The sequence below is a fragment of the Trichomycterus rosablanca genome, chromosome 16, assembly GCF_030014385.1.
Source record: "Trichomycterus rosablanca isolate fTriRos1 chromosome 16, fTriRos1.hap1, whole genome shotgun sequence".
In the NCBI taxonomy this organism is placed as follows: domain Eukaryota; kingdom Metazoa; phylum Chordata; class Actinopteri; order Siluriformes; family Trichomycteridae; genus Trichomycterus; species Trichomycterus rosablanca.
The window spans coordinates 17,822,569-17,845,072 of record NC_086003.1 but is presented as its reverse complement, the minus strand read 5'-3'; the positions used below and the strand labels follow the sequence as shown (position 1 = coordinate 17,845,072).

The window sequence follows — 22,504 nt, the reverse complement described above, 5'->3', positions numbered from 1 at the left end:
GCACTAACACTGACATGGTGGTGGTGTATTAGTGTGTGTTGTGCTGGTATGAGTGGATGAGACACAGCAGTGCTAATGGAGTTTTTAAACACCTCACTGTCACTGCTGGACTGAGAATAGTCCACCAACCAAAAATATCCAGTCAACACCGCCCCATGGGCAGCATCCTGTGACCACTGATGAAGGTCTAGAAGATGACCAACTCAAACAGCAGCAATTGATGAGCGATCGTCTCTGACTTTACATCTACAAGGTGGATCAACTAGGTAGGAGTGTCTAATAGAGTGGACAGTGAGTGGACACAGTGTTTAAAAACTCCATCAGCATTGCTGTGTCTGATTTACTCGACACCACCACCATGTCAGTGTCACTGCAGTGCTGAGAATGATCCACCACCTAAATAATACCTGCTCTGTGGTGGTCCTGTGGGGGTCCTGACCACTGAAGAACAGGGTGAAAGCAGGCTATAATTGCAGTCAGTAATTGTGGAACTACAAAGTGCTTCTATATGGTAAGTGGAGCTGATAAAATGGGCAGTGAGTGTAGAAACAAGGTGGTTTAAATGTTATGGCTGATCAGTGTAGATGTCTTCATGTGAACCTCATAAAGGTGCTGCAATGCGGGCTAAGTAAATTGTTTAATAGGGTGTGACTTCCAATCCAGGCCAGTTTAGTCATTGCCTTTTCTTGGAGCACCAAATACAACCAGCACCTGGTCCACCTAAATAAGTTTAGCTTAGTTCCTACTCACGTTATTGCGAGAAGATCGTCCACACTTTTAATCTTGTTAGCAGTAAATTCTGGCTCCACTGGACTGTCAAAGATTACTATTGAGACATGTACAAATACAGTACATACAAACCCAGAACATCATTAATGGGACTAGAATAGCTCAGCTGACTGAAACTGCTAGTGACAGGAGGGCTGAGAAAAGCAGAAGCTGGAAATAGAGACTGAGATCTTCACAAGACTCCAAAATGAGCTTCCTTCTGCTTTAGGCATAACATTATTAGGCATAACATTATGACCACCTCCTTGTTTTTACACTCACTGTCCATTTTATCAGCTCCACTTACCATAGAGAAGCACTTTGTAGTTCTACAATTACTGACTGAAGTCCATCTGTTTCTCTGCATGCTTTTTTAGCCTGCTTTCACCCTGTTCTTTAATGGTCAGGACCCCCACAGGACCACCACAGAGTAGGTATTATTTGGGTGGTGGATCATTCTCAGCACTGCATTGACAATGACATGGTGGTGGTGTGTTAGTGTGTAAATAGTCCACCGACCAAATATATCTAGCCAACAGCACCCCGTGGGTAGCGTCCTGTGACCTCTGATGAAGGTCTAGAAGATGACCAACTCAAACAGCAGCAATAGATGAGCGATCGTCTCTGACTTTACATCTACAAGGTGGACCAACTAGGGAGGAGTGTCTAATGAAGTGGACAGTGATGGACACGGTATTTAAAAACTCCAGCAGCGCTGCTGTGTCTGATCCAGATACACATAAAAAGGTATATGTGTACATATCGTGCACTGAAATTCACACACTGATTTCTACTTTTCAGATTTTTTTTCTGTATAGGCACCTCTGGCTGCTAACCAGGGTCCTTACACAGTGACAAAGAACCCACCCTTATTTTAGTCCTGTCTTTTCCCACACAGCAGACTAGTGGCCAATTATGTCTGCTTCAGACAATGTCAATTGTGCCTGCTGGGGTGCCCAGCCAGCCAGTAGCAGAGCTGAGATTCCAACTCAGAGAGAACTCCAGCTCGCAGAATCCCAAAAGCCGGAAGCTGAACATTTAGCACCAGTAGTCCTATCTTCTCTTAAATCTCAGTTGCTTGGTCCTGTCCAGTTTGCATTCCAGCCTTGCACCTAATGTTTTCTGGTGGCACCTGACCTGACCTAACACAACCCAAGTTAAATAAAACGGTTGGTGAAAACCACAAGCACAATCTGTGTACAGACAAAAATCATCTTAATTAATTCTGATCATATTAAATAACAAAGGATTAAACTGTTATATAATGCTTATAGTGGGTCTGTTTCTGTAATGTTATTAGGACCCACCATTAAGATGATGAAATTATCACCCACCTTATCCCATCTGCAATTCTTTACATGTATTGTCTTAATCTTTTAAACACATACGCCTAATCCTCAGTTACTTCTTCAATGGTATCCAGACCCCTACATTGTCAACAAGACAATACAGTAATAAAATAATAGTCATTACATTATAATACATGATGTTATGTAACAGAGTAAGTGTAGTGTGTAACTACCCACATCTGTCGTTTGCCAGTGTGTGGTGTGTGGTATTACAGTTCCTTAAGGCCACAGATGTCCCACTTCTTGCTCTGCTAGACTCCAGTAAAAGCTATGATCTCCTGGGAGACTCAGTCTCTTGTGGGAATAATTTCCTGCTTATGCCCACCTGGTCCCCAGGCCTGCTCTGCCCACTCACCAGCCACTCTCGAACCAGAACCTGTAATCGCAGCCATTAAAAATAATTACGCCTTAAACATGTCCAGTCTTGCTTGAGATAATCACTATGGGTATAGGCTACCAGGGTGGGATGCTAATTGACCGTGATCTCTGGATGGAAGGGATAGCTGGCTGTCCCTTGGGAGCTTGGGAGCTCATGTTGGGAGCTCACTTGGGAGCTCATGTGTTTGGTGATGTTGGCACTTCCGTAAGCAGTTTGATCTGTCAGATGTCATGAAAGAGAAAGGTTCAACAGTGTTGGTTGTCATACCAAAACATTTGTCAGTGTTTGAGACTTGCTTTGTCTTGTTTTAACCTAAGCTATTTATTGGTAGATGTGATTCACATTAGAACACATTCACATTAGAAGCGCTTTGTGCTTTGCTCACGGCAAACCGCCACTAAGCTTGAGCGGTGCGGTAAAACGTCATCAAAGTGCGAATATGAGACGAATCTGCATTTGTGTGGAATAACCATCAAATTCACTCTGAAAGCATCCACATACAGGGGTTGGACAAAATAACTGAAACACCTGGTTTTAGACCACAATAATTTATTAGTATGGTGTAGGGCCTCCTTTTGCGGCCAATACAGCGTCAATTCGTCTTGGAAATGACATATACAAGTCCTGCACAGTGGTCAGAGGGATTTTAAGCCATTCTTCTTGCAGGATAGTGGCCAGGTCACTACGTGATGCTGGTGCAGGAAAACGTTTCCTGACTCGCTTCTCCAAAACACCCCAAAGTGGCTCAATAATATTTAGATCTGGTGACTGTGCAGGCCATGGGAGATGTTCAACTTCACTTTCATGTTCATCAAACCAATCTTTCACCAGTCTTGCTGTGTGTATTGGTGCATTGTCATCCTGATACACGGCACCGCCATTGGATGCACATGGTCCTCCAGAATGGTTCGGTAGTCCTTGGCAGTGACGCGCCCATCTAGCACAAGTATTGGGCCAAGGGAATGCCATGATATGGCAGCCCAAACCATCACTGATCCACCCCCATGCTTCACTCTGGGCATGCAACAGTCTGGGTGGTACGCTTCTTTGGGGCTTCTCCACACCGTAACTCTCCCGGATGTGGGGAAAACAGTAAAGGTGGACTCATCAGAGAACAATACATGTTTCACATTGTCCACAGCCCAAGATTTGCGCTCCTTGCACCATTGAAACCGACGTTTGGCATTGGCACGAGTGACCAAAGGTTTGGCTATAGCAGCCCGGCCGCGTAAATTGACCCTGTGGAGCTCCCGACGGACAGTTCTGGTGGAAACAGGAGAGTTGAGGTGCACATTTAATTCTGCCGTGATTTGGGCAGCCGTGGTTTTATGTTTTTTGGATACAATCCGGGTTAGCACCCGAACATCCCTTTCAGACAGCTTCCTCTTGCGTCCACAGTTAATCCTGTTGGATGTGGTTTGTCCTTCTTGGTGGTATGCTGACATTACCCTGGATATCGTGGCTCTTGATACATCACAAAGACTTGCTGTCTTGGTCACAGATGCGCCAGCAAGACGTGCACCAACAATTTGTCCTCTTTTGAACTCTGGTATGTCACCCATAATGTTGTGTGCATTGCAATATTTTGAGCAAAACTGTGCTCTTACCCTGCTAATTGAACCTTCACACTCTGCTCTTACTGGTGCAATGTGCAATTAATGAAGATTGGCCACCAGACTGGTCCAATTTAGCCATGAAACCTCCCACACTAAAATGACAGGTGTTTCAGTTATTTTGTCCAACCCCTGTACGTCTATGTGTATCTAGCTGTTTTTTCTTCTGTTTCACTTTTAAACTTGTGTTTTAGCTCGGGGTGCTGAGAAATGACACAGGAACACTAAACCTCTCTTAATTATTACTGCTCATAAGTTCTCTCCACTAATGAAAGTCCACGCTTGTTGTTTTATTACAATAAGTCATGTTAAGCTTTGCTCACGTTTTATTTTCATTTGAAGACCCCACCCACATAGTCCGGTCATCCCGCATTAGCCGAGATGTCAGTTATGCCCGCTAGATGGCGCCCAGCCGACCGGTGGCAATGCCGAGTTTCGAACCGAGGAGTTCAGAATCTCAGCACTGGTGTGCTAGCGGAATAACCCACTGCGCCACTTGGGCACCTAACTTTGCTCAGGTTAAGCGCTGTTTGTACGACCTGAGTCGCTTTTATCGCATCATATCAAACAGTTCGTCTCATTGGCGGCAAACTGTGTCGAAGTTCAATTAGGTAAACTTAGAGCGCACCAAGTGCAAAAATCGCCAGCCCAATGCGGCAAAAGTGCAGTGAGGGTGGGAGGAGTAGTAATTGGTCGTGTGTGAGAGACTGAGAGAGCTTATAGTCCGGATTTAGCGCCATCTGATTTTCACCTTTTTGGACCGCTCAAAGAAGCTTTAAGGGGAAGAAGATTTTCATATGATGATGATGATGTGAAAGCAGCAGTGCATCAGTGGCTACACGCTCAACCAAAAACATTTTTTGCTGATGGCATTAAGGGCAGCATGGTGGCTAAGTGGGTAGCACTGTTGCCTCACAGCAAGAAGGTCCTGGGTTCGATCCCCAGGTAAGGCGGTCCGGGTCCTTTCTGTGTGGAGTTTGCATGTTCTCCCCATGTCCGTGTGGGTGTGCTCCGGTTTCCTCCCACAATCCAAAGACGTGCAAGTGAGGTGAATTGGAGATACTAAATTGTCCAGGACTGTGTTTGATGTAGCCTTGTGAAATGATGAACCTTGTGTAATGAGTAGCTACCGTTCCTGTCATGGAAGTAACCAAAAGTGTAAAACATGACGTTAAAGTCCTAATAAGCAAACAAACAAACAACTGATGGTGTTGTTCTCTTGGGTAAATGTTGGTAACTACTGGTTAACAGTCTGTGTGCTGTCGGGTCTGTTAAATATGTTATATGTTACATGTCATACATGTGTAATTATCTGTACTATTATGTGTATTGTGTGTACTACTATGTGGACTATTATGTGTATTATTATGTGTATCACCAAAGCAAATTCCTCGGATGTGTAACATACCTGGCAAAATGAAGTGATTCTGATTCTGATTAAAAAGTTGGTACGATTCTGGGAAAAATGCATCGGAAGGTGACTATATAGAAAAGTGATGTCATTTGTTTTTGAAATTCTTAATAAATAGAGTTAGGGTTAGGGTTAGGGCCCTGGACAAAATTATAATCCTTGGTAAAAACTCCAGCAACCGTAAGGGACTGTTATTGACACCACATGCATTTGCACAGTCCTGCTAACTCTTTGCTGTATCCATGACTATATATGGGAATTTTTTCAGGATCTTGTCTGGCTCTCTGAACGCTCTTACTCATCACACATTCCTAGACTGGAAAAAAAAAAAAAACACCTCTCAACACTCCCAGTTCATCCATTCACTGAAAACCATGCAGCAGCTGCTTGCTGACCATGCAGGGGAAAGTGATCTCATTGTGTACGGCTGGAACAGAGCTCATCTGAATGGCCCAGGGGTGACGTAACCCCACCAGCGCCGCCCTCCCTCTCTCAAAAGGCTTTGTGCTAGATGCATCTGTGAAATGTTTTCACTCGCGGGATGAGAAGAGGCGTTGATTGGGTTCGAGGAGACATTAGAATTAGATTAGATTACAGTGATGATGCTTTGTGATCCTCGGCCTGCTTCTGATTACAAGACACAGACGTAGCTTCAGGTTGGTGTTGCGTTTGTGAAAGGCTGCATGATGTGAACGTAATCAGTTTGTCAGCTTCACGGTTCTTGAAATATAAAATAAATAGTCTTTATTATGTATTTACAAATGAAGAACTCTTCAAATTTACCCTACATGGTTAGGGAGAACATGTAAGCTCCACACAGAAAGGACCAAGCCAGGGAATCGGACTCAGGCCCTTCTTGCTGTGAGGCACAGCACAACCTGCTATGCCACTGTACCTCTTTATGTAGTTAAAGAAATAAAAGAATTAACTTAGCACAGCAATGCAGATGGAGTTTTTAAACACCTCACTGTCACTGCTGGACTGAGAATAGTCCACCCACTAAAAATTTATCCAGCCAACAGCACCCCGTGGGCAGCGTCCTGTGACCACTGATGAAGGTCTAGAAGATGACCAACTCAAACAGCAGCAATAGATGAGCGATCGTCTCTGACTTTACACCTACAAGGTGGACCAACTAGGTAGGAGTGTCTAATAGAGTGGACAGTGAGTGGACACGGTATTTAAAAACTCCAGCAGCGCTGCTGTGTCTGATCCACTCATACCAGCACCACACACACTAACACACCACCACCATGTCAGTGTCACTGCAGTGCTGAGAATGATCCACCACCTAAATAATACCTTACAGCATGCAAGGGGGCTAACAAAGCATGCAGAGAAACAGATGGACTACAGTCAGTAATTGTAGAACTACAAAGTGCTTCTATATGGTAAGTGGAGCTGATAAAATGGACAGTGAGTGTAGAAACAAGGAGGTGGTTATGGCTGATCGGTGTATGTGGTATGTATTGAGTGCATTTTGTCCCTTTGGGATTTCATAAATAGTGGAAAAGTGTGCTTCTCTACACACATGATCATCTCTCTGTAGTCCGTGCTGCGCCTCAAAAGAACAAGCCAAGCAAGTTGTATTCTTCCAATAGTTTGTCTGTGTACGGTACGGAACATGACATTAGTCCAGCAGTTGCAGGTGTGCCGGTCAGTGTTAGGCTATGTGTTAATTTGCATTAAGATTTTATTCACATCTTTTAGTTAGCTTATGGGTCCCATGTGAAGGTTAAACAAGCACTCGCATCTAACAACACAGGACATTTTAGGTGCAGCGCGGTGTGATAGAACATCGTTCCCCAGTGTATAATGTGGAAGTAGGTGATTCTCCGTTGCCATAACAACAGGGAGGGAGCGGTACTTTCACTGGATGTGGGTCGCCTCACACACATCTGTGTGGTCCCCGAAAACAAAGTAATAAAGGCCTGTCAAACCCTCGAGCTCAGAAAGAAGCTTCATTGTCACACGGGTTTGAAGCGGCCTCCTCCACCGCCTTCCGGCTTAAAGGATGGCGAGGCCGGGGTGAGTTTTCTTCACCGAAGAGGGGGCGTGGTGGCCATTCTGAGCTGCTCTTGTGTGCATAATGCACGCAGTGTGTCGCCACCGAGTCTCTGTATTTGAAGAACTTTAGACAGATCAGGTGCCGAGGAAGAAGAAAAACAGCCGGCTTACTCATACAGATGTAAACAGGCTCAAACACACATACACGCAGGAGTGCATTCCGAAGTCGATGCTGACCCGCTAGTGTCGACAACGTGGGCGCTGGTTCAGTTTGGGAATAGGCCAAACTGCTCAGCATACTACCCCCAGGCTCAGGAGCTAGTGTTGTACATTTTCATTCATTATTGGACACATTTTCACTGCAATGTGTTTATTAAGTACACAGGACCACACTACCGGCCGCTCAGGTGGTGCAGTGGTAAAGTACGCTAGCTCACCAGAGTTGGGGTTTCGAATACATCCTATCGTATCGTACCATACTACCATACAAAAGAATGTTGTGGATGTACTATAACTAAAGTCCTACCTTGTGAAAATCACCTCCTGTGTTATATGCAATTTGCTGTGAAATTCAAAATCTAAGGTAATTTAACATTTTTCATTCACGCAACATTCAAGTGCCTCTGGCTTACTGGTTAATTTGCACTATGAGTTGGTCCTAGCAATCCTTCGGCAATTCAGTTAGCAATTGGTTGGTCAAAATGTCCAAGATGTCCAAGTATAAAGCAGTTAAAAACACTCGGGTGATTGAGTTTGTTCAGAGTTAGGGGTAAAAAGTCGGATCATAGGTCCTCATGACTGGTGCGACTGCGGCCCCTGCTGGCTGACTGATGGCGCCTGCACAGGGCTGAGGAATAATGCTGATGGGGGTGTGGCCCTCCGTACACAGTGCCCGTCAAGTATATGAACTCGACTCGTGCAGGTGAAAAATACAGTCTGTACTGACTGTGCGTACCGGAGGGGGCGTATGTCAGTTGAGAGGCGTCCATAGTCAGTGGTGAAGGGTCGAATTCAGGGTAATTGGACACGACTAGACTGGGGGATAAAAATTGGGGGAAAAAAGAGGGGGGGGGGAGTAAAAAAAAAAAAAAAGTACCATACTACCATACAAAAGAATGTTGTGGATGTACTATACCTTACCTACCTTACCTTATTCCCGGCCGTAAAAATCACCTCCTGTGTAATATGCAATTTGTTGTGAAATTCAAAATCTAAGGTGTGCGTTTAGCTATTTTACATTTTTCTTTCACGTAACATTCAAGTGCCTCAGGCTTACTGGTTAATTTGCACTATGAGTTGGTCCTAGCAATCCTTCGGCAATTCAGTTAGCAATTGGTTGGTCAAAATGTCCAAGATGTCAAAGTATAAAGCAGCTAAAAACACTCGGGTGATTGAGTTTGCAAAACTCTTAACAAATTCTGTGGATGCAGAGAGGGGAGTGTCAAAAAACGGAAGAGAATTTTCGTATTTGCGACGAGGCCTTGCACCATGTTCCACCAATGTTCTAGGTTTACAATCAACCATGAGGGATCTTTAAAAAGTTTCCGCTCTTTTATATTTTGGTTGAAAATGGCGAGGATGGGAGGAAAGTAATTGGTCATGTCTGAGAGAGCTTATAGTCCGGATTTAGCGCCATCTGATTTCCACCTTTTTGGACTGCTCAAAGAAGCTTTAAGGGGAAGAAGATTTTCATATGATGATGTGAAAGCAGCGGTGCATCAGTGGCTACACGCTCAACCAAAAACATTTTTTGCTGCTGGCATTAAAAAGCATCGGAAGGTGACTATGTAGAAAAGTGATGTCATTTGTTTTTTTCTCCCACTTTTTCTTTTTCTCCTACTCACATCCAATTTCTACCCGTCAATCATCCTCTCACTAATGCTGGTCCTTGCTCCTGATTGAGGAGGACAAGGCTGCTCCACGCCCCCTCCGAAACGTGCACAGCAATCGAACATCTTATCACCCACACTTGACGAGCGCAGTGCGGTCCAACGCTGTGCACGGAGGGCCACACCCCCTACCGCACTCCTTCCCCATCTCCATGCAGGCGCCACCAACCAGCCAGCAGAGGTCGTAATCGCACTAGTCTGAGAGAGAGAGACCCCATCCGGCTTTCAGTCCCGCCCCTTATCTGAACAACAGGCCGATTGTTGTTCATGTAGCCACTCAGCCTCAGCCGGCAAGGCAGAGCCGAGATTCGATACGATGTATTCGAGATCTCAGCTCTGGTGAACAGCGTACGCTTTACCGCTGCGCCACCTGAGCGGCCTGTAATTTGTTTTTGAAAGTCTTAATAAATAGAGTTAAAAAAAAAGTGTGGAAACGTTTTGAAGAACCCTTGCATTAAGGTAGGCTGAGCTGTGTAGCTTCTATTTATTCTATCATTTCATTTATGAGTGTAATTTAATGACTGCCGTGAAATGTGGCACTTTAGTAGGACCCTACCTATACCTGATTGTAGCCCATCTTTTGCTCCACAATTACGTATGTGCTGCCATATTCATGAGAACCTGAGGTCAATCAAAGCTTTTCTCAAATGCATAGGGTGTTTTCTTTTCAAGCTGAGCTGTTTTTAACCAAAAAGCAGGAAAGCAGGACAGGTGTCTTTGCACAACAGGCTTTTGAAGCTCTGTGTCCGTGTTCTGGCGATGCGTTCACTCTCCTGACTGAGCAGACCTTTTGTACCCTGCAGTATGTGTGTTGGGGACCTTTGTGAAACATCACAGGAGAGAGATCACAGTACGGTTCACTTAAATACAGCCTTTCACTATGTGATGTTACCAACAGATAGACACCTCGGGTTGAAACGTCAGGGCTGCTGGTGGTTGCCTTGGTTACGGGCCGTCGGCAGTGGAAGATAGGGCTTGTCCTAATGCGACGCGAGTGAGATGAGAGTAAGGAGAGAAACGGGGTGAAGAATTTTGTGTAGGACTAAATATAGGAGGCCAGTCACTGCGTGTAGGGAGTTGGGTATGGTTTGTCTGGGTTCCCTTTTGGGTGAATTGGCTACACTGCAATAAATTGCCCCTAGGTATGAGAGTTCAAGTGACTGGGTGGGTGTGTAATGCCATGTGACAGATTTGTGCACCTTTTCCGGGTTGTAATCATGCCTTTCATCCAGTGTTTGTTGGGAGGTTTGGGATTCAATGTGACCTTGATGCTAAACCATTTTCTTAATATGACAGGGCAGTTGTAGCCTAGTGGTTAAGGTACCGGCCTACATTTTATTCAAAGTGACTTACAGTATACAGTCTACAGCAATTGAGGGTTAAGGGCCTCCCTCAAGGGCCCAACAGTGGCAACATGGCAGGGGTTAAACCAGCGATCTTCTGACTAGGCTTTAACGACTAGGCTACAACTGCCCGTACAGGCTGGACTAGTAACTGGAGTAGTAATCGGTGGCTGGTTCAAGCCCCACCACTGCCAGGTTGCCACCGTTGGGCCCTTGAGCAAGGCCCTTAATCTTCAAATGCTTGGACAGTAAATACTGTGTAGGTCGCTTTGGATAAAAGCGTCTGCTAAATGCCAAAAATGTAAATATGAATGAAAGACTAGTGAATCAGTGAATCATATAATTTGACTCAGCTTTCCAATGAGTCAACTCTTCTCTGCATGTTTTAAAATACATACATAGGGTCTGTGCAAAAACCTAGTGAGCTGCCTTGCTGCCCATTGCCTACCTGGGCAAGTAGAGAGGATTTTAAAAAGACATTGAACTTATAAGGCAGGTTATTCAGACACACTATTTAGACAGCAATTATGTCACCACAGTTTTACTTACTAAGCTAACACAGTTACCCTCAGGCTATTCTAAACAATGAGCTGAGGCGGCACAACCCGCTGGCATACCAGCTAACATCACCTACTGTGTACCAAAAACTGTGACTGACAACCCTGAATTTGCAAATAAATGACACTTGTACAGTTGTACTACTTAATCTGACAGGGCAGTTGTAGCCTAGCGGTTAAGGTAATGGACTAGTAATCGAAAGGTTGCTGGTTCAAGCACCACCACTGCCAGGTTGGACCCTTGAGCAAGGCCCTTAAACTTCAATTTAAGTCGCTTTGAATAAAAGCATCTGCTGAATGCCTAAAATGTAAATATGAATATGAATGAAAGACTAGTGAAGGGCATTCCAACTCTTTTTAGTGAATCATATAATTTGACTCAGCCTTCCAATGAGTCAACTCCTTTCTAGAAGTTTTAAAATACACACACAGGGTCGGTTCCAAAACTTAGCGAGCTGCCTTGCTTCCTACCTAGGCGGCTGCCTAATGCCTAGTTCACCGCAGTTTTCGCTTACTAAGCTAACACAGTTAGCCTCAGGCCATTTAAGCCAATCGGCTGAGGCGGCACAACCTTCCAGCATGCCAGCTAACATCTCGCTCTGTGTACCGAAAAGGGTTAAACTATCACTGACATGCCTGACTTTGCAAATAAATGACACATGTACACCTTTATACAGAATAAAAATGAATTATAAATTTGATAAGAACTTTTGATAAGAACATTTGTTGCGCCGCATTCGTCCGCCATATTTGTCATTTTTTGTGGGAGAAGTTGGGATTGGGATGCTGGGATTGCCTTCACCTTTAAGAAAGAATCAAATGCTCCCTCGTTATTTAGTCAGATTATCGCACCTCTAAGGCACCACAGTAGGCAGCATTTTAAGGCATCTAAGAATTCGAACAGCCTTTTTCTCTGGAGCGCATAGTATTAGAGATGTACCGATCGGGGTTTTTGGCACCGATTCCGATCTCCGATCTCCTTTCACTCACAGCTCACTCCTGTAAATAAAGTACATCAAACAATTATTTTCTTTACCCACAGGAGACATATTTCATTAGTCTAACTGACCACACACACACACGCAGGTTTAATGTTATCCAGTTCAGTCTGAAAAAACCTTAAAAAGAGCCTCACAGTGAAGATAAACCGGAGCAGCGTGTGTGTGTGTGTGTGTGTGTGCGTGTGTTTGTGCCTTTAAGAGAAATGATCTGTTCACTGTGTCGCTTAAAGTGATTCACGAGTCGATTCGTTTTCCGCGAAGCGTAAGTTTCTCTTCTCAGTCATCTCTCCGTGTTTACTGTTATTAATTAAATGTCGTGGTTTTAAATAAACACCAACTAATACAGAACATTTTGTGTGACTCTCTTACATTAAAAAGCTTCATTAAACTGCTGTTACCACAGATCTGTAACCGAGTCAGACTCATTCCGTCTAAGCAGCTAAAAGTTTTCTGATGATCCTAAAAGTTCAGCAGATGATCCTGAACTAACGAATTTGGTAATGAATAAACTTTTGCCTCTGATTGGCTCTGTAACGTTTTCTGTTCTCATCTACATCACAAGTAAGAACCGCTTACGATTTACCAAAGTGAACCAGGAGTTTATATAACTTGCTGATAGAATCGACTCAGATGTGACCGGGTTGAATTATCTTTTTAAAGTAAATATTACAATCAGCAAAATTACATCATATGTATGATGCACAACGTTAATGATGTTATTTTAGGTCATGAAGAGCTTTCACGATGGTTTCTGTACGATGGTTGAAGAATGGTGATGTGATGGTTGGTGCTTTGTAGCTCAAAGTCTGGATCAATCCACTGAGCTGTTAACTTAACATGGTCTTTATATATCACACGATCGGATCGGCTACTTTTAGGAAATATCGGCCGATCGCCGATAGCATATTTTGATTAAAAATCGGCCGATACCGATTCATAGCCGATCGATCGTCCCATCTCTACATAGTATGGTGTAAAATGTCGTCTATGTAGAGAGATCACTAGGTATTCGGACAGACCCAGTATATACTGCAACAGTACTGTAAGTCGATTTGGATAAAAGCGTCTGCTAAATGCCGAAAATGTAAATATGAACATTTCAGCTTATAGTGAATCATATAATTTGACTCAGCTTTCCAGTGAGTCAACTCTTTTCTGCATGTTTTAAAACAGCGGTCCCCAACCTTTTTTGCACCATGGACCGGTTTCATATGAAATATAATTTCACGGACTGGCGGGGTCGGGATGATTTAAACTAGTACAGTATAACTATACTGTACTGCTCACAAATGAGCTTTTTCGCTGCAACGAGATGCTGCTTCCACCTGGGGGTGATATGAGACGATAAACACCCGTGTGTTGGAAATGGAAGCAGTGTTTTCATTGCTGATGTAGCGATCTCTTATTATCTCTTATTTATTCTTTCTGTGCGGCCCGGTAATAAATAACCCACGGACCGGTACAGGTCCACGACCCGGTGGTTGGGGACCACTGTTCTAAAATACACACATACACAGGGAGGGGAACATGGCCGTTCCTTTTTAAAGACAGTCACTAGATCCACAGCTTGCTGTGTGGCATCTACTCTACCAGCCGCACTATCGTGCCGCCGACTGATTCATTTGCACCGTGTACTCATAACATTATATAAATGCAGCTTAACAGTCTATGTTCCAGTCTCAGTGCAAAAATCTTGGCATCTGACTTCAAACACATCGGCCTGTGAACGACACATCGGCGCGGCGGCACGTGTCCGCTATTGTTTTCACACATCAATCTGGATACGTGTGGAGCGTATGTGTGGCGACCCGCTGCGCTTCGGCTATTGATACTCTCACAGCAGGCTAACGGGACACTCCAGCGAACAGAAGCAGATGTCCATTGTAGTCCTTTAAAAGCACAGATTGATTGCTGGTTTGTCCTCCCCCCCTCCCCCCCTTTCCTTTCTCTCTTTTTACACAAGGCTAAATTAGCCCGCTTCCATCATGAATAAATCAATAACTGTTGGCTTGCAGTTCCAAACAGTTTTAAGCATGGAGTAGATGTCCTGAATTATTAAAATCTTCATTTTGGGATTTGGGGATAACCAGGAGGAAGGGCCTTCGGTTATCTGGAGCGATTCACTAATCAGGAAAGTACTTACCTGGCATCATTTTGCCAAAGATTGAAGTCATACATGGATTAACTTTGCATCCCCTCCCCCCATATCAGCAGATTAACCGTTGTAATCAGGTTATATTTTGAAGGAGAATAAGCATGTTTGGCTGATTTTAAATAGCAAAAGGGGTGTAGTATAGTTCCAGAATTTAAAAACAAAAGTAGTATATTTAAAAGAAAACAAACAAGGACATATATACTGATCAGCCATAACATTAAAACCACCTCCTTGTTTCTACACTCACTGTCCATTTTATCAGCTCCACTTACCATATAGAAGCACTTTGTAGTTCTACAATTACTAACTGTAGTCCATCTGTTTCTCTGCATGCTTTGTTTGCCCCCTTTCATGCTGTTCTTCAATGGTCAGGACTCTCCCAGGACCACCACAGAGTAGGTATTACTTGGGTGGTGGATCATTCTCAGCACTGCAGTGACACTGACATGGTGGTGGTGTGTTAGTGTGTGTTGTGCTGGTATGAGTGGATCAGACACAGCAGCACTGCTGGAGTTTTTAAATACAGTGTCCACTCACTGTCCACTCTATTACACACTCCTACCTAGTTGGTCCACCTCAGAGTAGCCCACCAATCTCAGGCGTGCCGTAACTAACACACTCCCCCTCCGAAACGTGTTCAGTAGCCGACTGCATCTGGGGATCAGCTTTGTGTACAGAGAGACACACCCTGATCAACAGATTATCCCTCAACTCTGTGCAAGTGCCATCAATCAGCCAGCAGAGGTCGTAATTGCATTAGTTCTGAGGTTACCTCCGGCACCCTGCCCTTAAACAACAGGCAATTGTTGTTCATGTAGGTGCCCAGCCTGCTGGATGGCAGAACCAAGTTTCGAACCGACGAGTTCCAAATGTCAGCTCTGGTGTGCTAGCATCTGCTGCGCCACCTGAGCACCCTATCTATCTATCTATCTATCTATCTATCTATCTATCTATCTATCTATCTATCTATCTATCTATCTATCTATCTATCTATCTATCTATCATCATGCTGTTCTGTACAGACAGTGGTCAGTGTTGGAGCCAGGTGTGGGTTCAGAGCCCTTTCACCTCCTTAATTAATGTCCCTGCACCAGCAGATGTCCCATATCTCCTTTCTATCTTTACCCTCACAAGGACAATCAATATTTTTGTCCCCACGTCTATTCGAGAAGTTAATTTTCAACTGTTTTTTTAACTGGATGCCCTCAGATCCAATACCAGTTAAGTTAAACAGAGTGAAACAGATTTTTTATATAAACATTAACACATAGACAACATGATGGATAGTCCCCATTATAACATGCTAATCTGCTATTGATCTCTATCACAAGTTTAAGTTCTAAAATGCTCAAAATGCTGATATTTGGGCTTAATCAGGGAAGCATTAATACTCAGATTGTACTTATTGCAGTGTGTTGTTTACAAGTCTAATTAAATAATAATAATGCTGAAGTCCATTCCTGATTAGTTAATAAAAATAGCCGGTGAAAGTCACATTACTGGCAAAGTCACGTGTGTTTGAAACCTTGAAACATTTGGGCATGTCTAAATGCTGTTTTTTTTTTCTAATTTCCCACTTTGTATCCTAATTTAGTCATTTCCAATTCCCTAAATTCTCTTTCCTGTAAATCCTCCGCTGCTCGCACCACCTTTGGCCTGATCGAGGAAAGCTGCAGACTATCACTCACCCTTCCAACATGCCCGCCTTAGCCAGCCAGCATAGGTCACGTGGGCAGCAGCAATGAGGAGCCCTGTTGACCTTCCTCCCACGAACTCGGCCAGATGTGCCTGTTGGGCACCGGCCAGGTCAACAGCACAGCTGCTATTCTAACTCAGGAGCTATGGATTTCACCGGTGGTGGGCTAGCATATTAGATCGCTGTGCCATTTGAACTGTGCCACACAGATCTGAAAATGAAGGTCTGGGATTTAAGTGAGTGACCCCATTGGTGATGGGCAAGCATATTAAACTGCACATTAGACATATCATTTAAAAAGATGCATGGTTAAGCCAGGGTTTGTAAGGACTGTGCTCCTTCCAAACACTCTGACCGCATCTGAAACTCATCTGGAATTGATTTTGGGTACGAAATGAAATACTCAATCTGTATTCAATTCAGTTGCTGACTCAACAGTCACCAGTGTTTAAAAACGACTCGACATGAATAGTGTAGAAGATGCTACAGGCTGCAGAGAGACTCGGCAGGAGTGGCTGTTTGGCCTGCAGTAATTCACAGAGACACGGTCATTATAGGGGGTGGAGAATCTTGCTCCACTGGTTTAGATGCAGTACATAACCAGGCAGTGTGAGGATTCTGCGGGGCGCCTCTCGGCTGTTCTGCATCAATTTTGAAATGTCAGCACTCTAATAATTTATATGTAGTGTAGTGTGGTGGAGAAACCCTTAATGAAATACCTCAGAGACTGGATTATGAGTAGAAGAGAGTTTTATTCTTGTCTGTAGAGAAGGATTGTACTGACAAAGTCTCACATAGAAACTTGGTGAATGTGATAAGAAGGAAAGAAAATAATCACCCTTTATACTCCCATCAGTGACCTTGTAGTATCATAATTTCCTAGCTGGGACAATGAAACTGGTTTAAACCAGCTAGAACTGGGTTTTAGAGGTCATACAATGCAATTGACGCACTTCTTGTCACATACACCACTTACACCACTTCCCAGTAACATTCCATTGTAGCAGTATTCTTGGGATTTGGAATATGACTACTGGCAATCATGCCCTAAATATATCTATATGTCCTAAGTATCAATAATATTTCTAGTGTAAATTAACATTTTTCTCCCACAGTAGTGAGTCTTTTTCGTACATGATGGTCATCCACTTCTGCACAGGTGCCTCAGGCTGCTAACTAGGGTCCTTGCACAGCGTTTGTGCAAGTCCCCACCCACTTTGTTAGGCCGGTCTTTTCCCACCCTGCAGACTGATAACCAATTTTGTCTGCCAATTGTGCCCGCTAGATGGCGCCCAGCCGACTGGTAGCAGAGCTGAGATTCGAATCAGAAAAAATATGCAGAAAAAGCTTTAAAATAATTCTATTTATTTATTTATTTATTTATTTATTTATTTATTTATTTATTTATTTATTTATTCATTCATTCATTTTAAAATCTGCTTCATGTCAGTTCGAAACTCAACTCTGCCATCCAACAGGCTGGGCGCTTACACTAATAACGATTGGCTGTTGTTATAGGATGGTGCCAAACGGGTTCTCATAACTGATGCAATTACGATCCTTGCGGCACAGAGTCGAGGGATAGTGTTGATCAGGGTCTGGCTCTCCGTACACAAACCCGATCCGCATATGAACTCACCTTGTGCAGGTGAAAAGATGCGGTCAGTACTGCACACATGTCGGAGGGGGTGTGTGTTAGTCACGACTCTCCTCAACCAGGGTGGAGATCAACATCAGTAGAGAGGAAGCATAATGCAATCGGGTAATTAGACATGACTAGATTAGGACCTGCTTCATGCTGGTCAGAGGAGAAATGTGTCATTGTGGTTACTGTAGTCTTCCTCTCAGCGTGAAGCAGTCCGGCCATATTTCCCGAGCTCCCTCATCAACAAGGCATTTCTTGCCATTGTGTGTAAACTCTCCAATCTGTTGTGAGTAAAACTCCCAGGAGGTATGCTCTCCAATCAGCCCGTCTTAGTCCGACAGCCATACTACCATCAAGGACCCTCAGATCAAATGTTTCCTTCATTCTGATGTTTAATGTGAACAGTGTGAACAGTTTATAGCAGTTTCTTGCTTGATGCTGAAAAGGAGTTCATTTAACTCACCACATTATAACCAGATTTAATAGCTGTTCTCAAGCAGGGAATTCCCCAAACTGTGCTGGACCTCAGCCCTCCAGGACTGGAATTTATTACTTCTGGTTTACAGTCTCAGTATGAGAAGCAGGAACTTACTCACTGCAGCAGAGCTGAACTGAAACAAAGTCGGCTTTCTCTCATTATTTGTTAAACAGAAAAACAAGTCAATACTCTATATATTTTTACACAGTTAAACATTTACATACACTTATAATATACATGTACACCGATTAGGCATAACATTATGACCACCTCCTTGTTTCTACACTCACTGTCCATTTTATCAGCTCCACTTACCATATAGAAGCACTTTGTAGTTCTACAATTACTAACTGTAGTCCATCTGTTTCTCTGCATGCTTTGTTAGCCTGCTTTCACCCTGTTCTTCAATGGTCAGGACTCTCCCAGGACCACTACAGAGTAGATATTATTTAGGTGGTGGGTCATTCTCAGCACTGCAGTGACACAGACATGGTGGTGGTGTGTTAGTATGTGTTGTGCTGGTATGAGTGGAGTTTTTAAACACCTCACTGTCACTGCTGGACTGAGAATAGTCCACCAACCAGAAATATATCCAGCCAACAGCGCCCCGTGGGCAGCATCCTGTGACCACTGATGAAGGTCTAGAAGATGACCAACTCAAACGGCAGCAATAGATGAGCGATCGTCTCTGACTTTACATCTACAAGGTGGACCAACTAGGTAGGAGTGTCTAATAGAGTGGACAGTGAGTGGACACGGTATGTAAAAACTCCAGCAGCGCTGCTGTGTCTGATCCACTCATACCAGCACAACACACACTAACACACCACCACCATGTAATTGTCAATGCAGTGCTGAGAATGATCCACCACCTAAATAATACCTGCTCTGTAGTGGTCCTGTGGGTGACAGCAGGCTAAAAAGGTATGTAGAGAAACAGATGGACTACAGTCAGTAATTGTAGAACTACATAGTGCTTCTATATGGTAAGTGGAGCTGATAGCATGGACAGTGAGTGTAAAAACAAGGAGGTGGTTTTAATGTTATGGCTGATCGGTGTATATCATGGCAGTCTCATGTATCACATGTATGTCAATAAATACACAGGACAACAAAAAACTATTTATTTTGGGTTTTCTAAATATGTGCTTAGTGTGACCCTGACCAGGATTAAGTGGTGTTATGGGATCAATTTGAGCTGGTCATTTTTTGTGTCCATATAAATAAGGGGCTGCATCTATTTTATATTACATGGATCAGTTGTCTCTTGCAAAGGTCAGGGAATGTTTCTGATTGGTCTGATGTAAGTCAAGAACTCTCAAAACAGGTCTGCCATGAATTAAAAGCCACCCAGCAGACTAGTGGCCAATTTTGTCTGGTCCTTTCTGTGTGGAGTTTGCATGTTCTCCACGTGTCTGCGTGGGTTTTCTCCGACAGTTCAAAGACGTGCAAGTGAGGTGAATTGGAGATACAAAATTGTCCATGACTCTGTTCATTCATTAAAACCTTGAATTGATTAATCTTGTGTAACCAGTAACTACCTGTCCTGTCATGAATGTAACCAAAGTGTAAAACATGACGTTAAAATCCTAATAAATGAATAAATAAATACACTACAGTGAAGAAATATGAAAATTTTACTTACCTTTTAAGGAACTGACAGCAGAATACTGCTTTTATTTCTAGTATTCTTGATTCGAATGCAATTTTAATAGCGTCTGATTTTCCAGCGGCCTCACAAACAAATCCGATTATCAGGCAAACATTTCCTTAGATGGGCCTGAGCGAGAAAACTGTGTTTGCGTTCTTTTAATTTAATCTCATTGCACAACATTAGGGACTTTGATTTCCTACATTCCTTTAAGGAAGTAATACTGCTGACTTGTGCTCTTTATAGAGAGCCGGTTGCTTCAATGCGGCAAAGTGAATTACTGTACGCTGGCAGAGCCGTGAAGTAGTCGGTACATTTAGATTTGCTTGCGAGGTAATAGTTAGATTTTACAAAACCTAATAGAGAGCCTTTTCAGAAAAGTGAAGTTTGTTATATCAGTTTAATGCTCATGGTTTAAAATGAGATGTTGTTACACATGCACATATAAATGTGATGTCCTGCGTAGTTTTAAACGAATGCGGTCAAAGCGATCATTTAATTTCATTGTTTTATTCATGCAGTACCAGGCAGACACACCTCTAGGTGACCTTGGAGGTTTACCATTAATTAAAGATACCGGTGTACTTGTTCTCCCTGTTGGTTTTCTGATTACATGCTTTCACTGTAATGATCAATTCACTGAGCACCACTCTCCATGATTAAAATAAAATTTATGAAGTCATTCTTCACCTACTTTAAGCATTAACCATTATTAGACTTTATGACCAAAATTATGTAGACACCTCATTATAAAAACAGTGGTAGCTCAGCGGTTAAGGTACTTGACTAGTGATCCGAAGGTTGCCAGTTCAAGCCCCATCGCTGCCAAGTTGCCATTGTTAGGCCCCTGACTCTCCCCAGGCTCTCAACCCTCAATTGCTCAAAATTACATTCAATGATAATTTTAAGTTCCTTTGGATAAAAGCATTTGCTAAATGCTGAAAATGTAAATGTAAAACCTACATGGCGTTGTTGGACATCCCATTCCAAATGTCTGACTTTCCAAAACCATATGAATTTGGAGTCCTCTTGTCAAAAAAGGCTTTCAAATTTGTTTTATGTTTAGTTTTGGAGAGTATCTGTGGGAAGTTGTGCCCATTTAGTTAAAACCACATGTTGGACCACAAGTCCTGACACTTTGTAGTTCTACAATTACTGACTGTAGTCCATCTGTTTCTCTGCATGCTTTGTTAGCCCCCTTTCATGCTGTTCTTCAATGGTCAGGACTCTCCCCGGACCACTACACAGCAGGTATTATTTGGGTGGTGGATCATTCTCAGCACTGCAGTGACACTGCAGAATACACGGTGGTGGTGTGGATCAGACACTGCAATGCAGATGGAGTTTTTAAACACCTCACTGTCACTGCTGGACTGAGAATAGTCCACCAACCAAAGATATTTTCAGCCAACAGCGCCCTGTGGGCAGCGTCCTGTGACCACTGATGAAGGTCTAGAAGATGACCAACTCAAACAGCAGCAATAGATGAGCGATCGGCTCTGACTTTACATCGACAGGGTGGACCAACTAGGTAGGAGTGTCTAATAGAGTGGACAGTGAGTGGACATGGGTGTTTTAAAACTCCAGCAGTGCTGCTGTGTCTGATCCACTCATACCAGCACATACCAGCGCATTTATGGCGGGTAAATGAGGAGCAACGAGTTCTTTTTGAAATGTAAATAAGTTCTTATTGATTTTAATTTGCAAATTCAGGCTCATCAGGGACAATTTAATCATTTTCTGTACACAGAGGAAGATGTTAGCTGGCATGCTAGTGGGTTGTGCCGCCTCAGCCAATTGGTTTGAATGGCCTGAGGATAACTGTGACGTAATCGCCGTAATTGCTGCTTAAGTAGTGCGTCTAAATAATTTGCCCCATAAGTTCAATGTCTTATTAGAATCCTCTTTATTTAGGCAGCTGCCTAAGTAGGCAGTAGGCATCAAGGCAGCTCACTAGGTTTTCGGACAGACCCCATGTGTTTACATACCTCATACTTCCTCATACTTCATCATACTGTTGCCACTAAATTAAAATCATATTATGTCATTCATTCATTGTCTGTTTTACCACCGCTTTATTCTGGTCAGGGTCACAGTGGGTGAACGGTAGGAAACACTCAGGACAGGTCACCACATTGCAACACACACACAAAGAGTCACAGCTAGAGGTGTTTAGTAAATCTTATTAACCTGACTGCATGTCTTTGATCTGTGGGAGGAAACCCACATGGACAGGGGGAGAACATGCAAACTCCACACAGAAAGGACCCAGATCGTTCAACCTGGGAATCAAACCCAGGACCTTCTTGCTGTGAGGCGACAGTGCTACCCAGCATATAAATTATGTTATATAATTAATTTTATACATCTTTTCAGTGTGGATGAAACACATGATCTTAATAATTAGCGGGGGTGCTCAAATTTTGCATAATTAATTAATCATCAGTGCAATAAAGGCAAAGAAATCTGGACCGGTGGCATCACTGAGTCTGTATCAAGCATGGTTAAAAGCCAGCTAAATTCCCTGGACTACCTTTTCACTTATAAATCATAGATCTCCAT

The 22,504-nt window shown here is 43.3% G+C and overlaps 1 protein-coding gene across 4 annotated transcripts in view; it reads left to right on the top strand.

Moving 5' to 3' along the window:
* dbn1 (drebrin 1) overlaps positions 1–22,504 on the top strand; it is a 119,073-nt gene that overhangs the window by 43,901 nt on the left and 52,668 nt on the right. The window contains exon 1 of one of the 4 annotated variants that reach the window (XM_063011315.1): positions 1,426–1,515. The exons of the other annotated variants lie outside the window; for them this stretch is intronic. The gene's annotated coding sequence lies outside the window, so the exon portion shown is untranslated. Of the gene's footprint in view, positions 1–1,425; positions 1,516–22,504 lie in introns of those variants that run through there. 4 annotated transcript variants of the gene reach the window in all.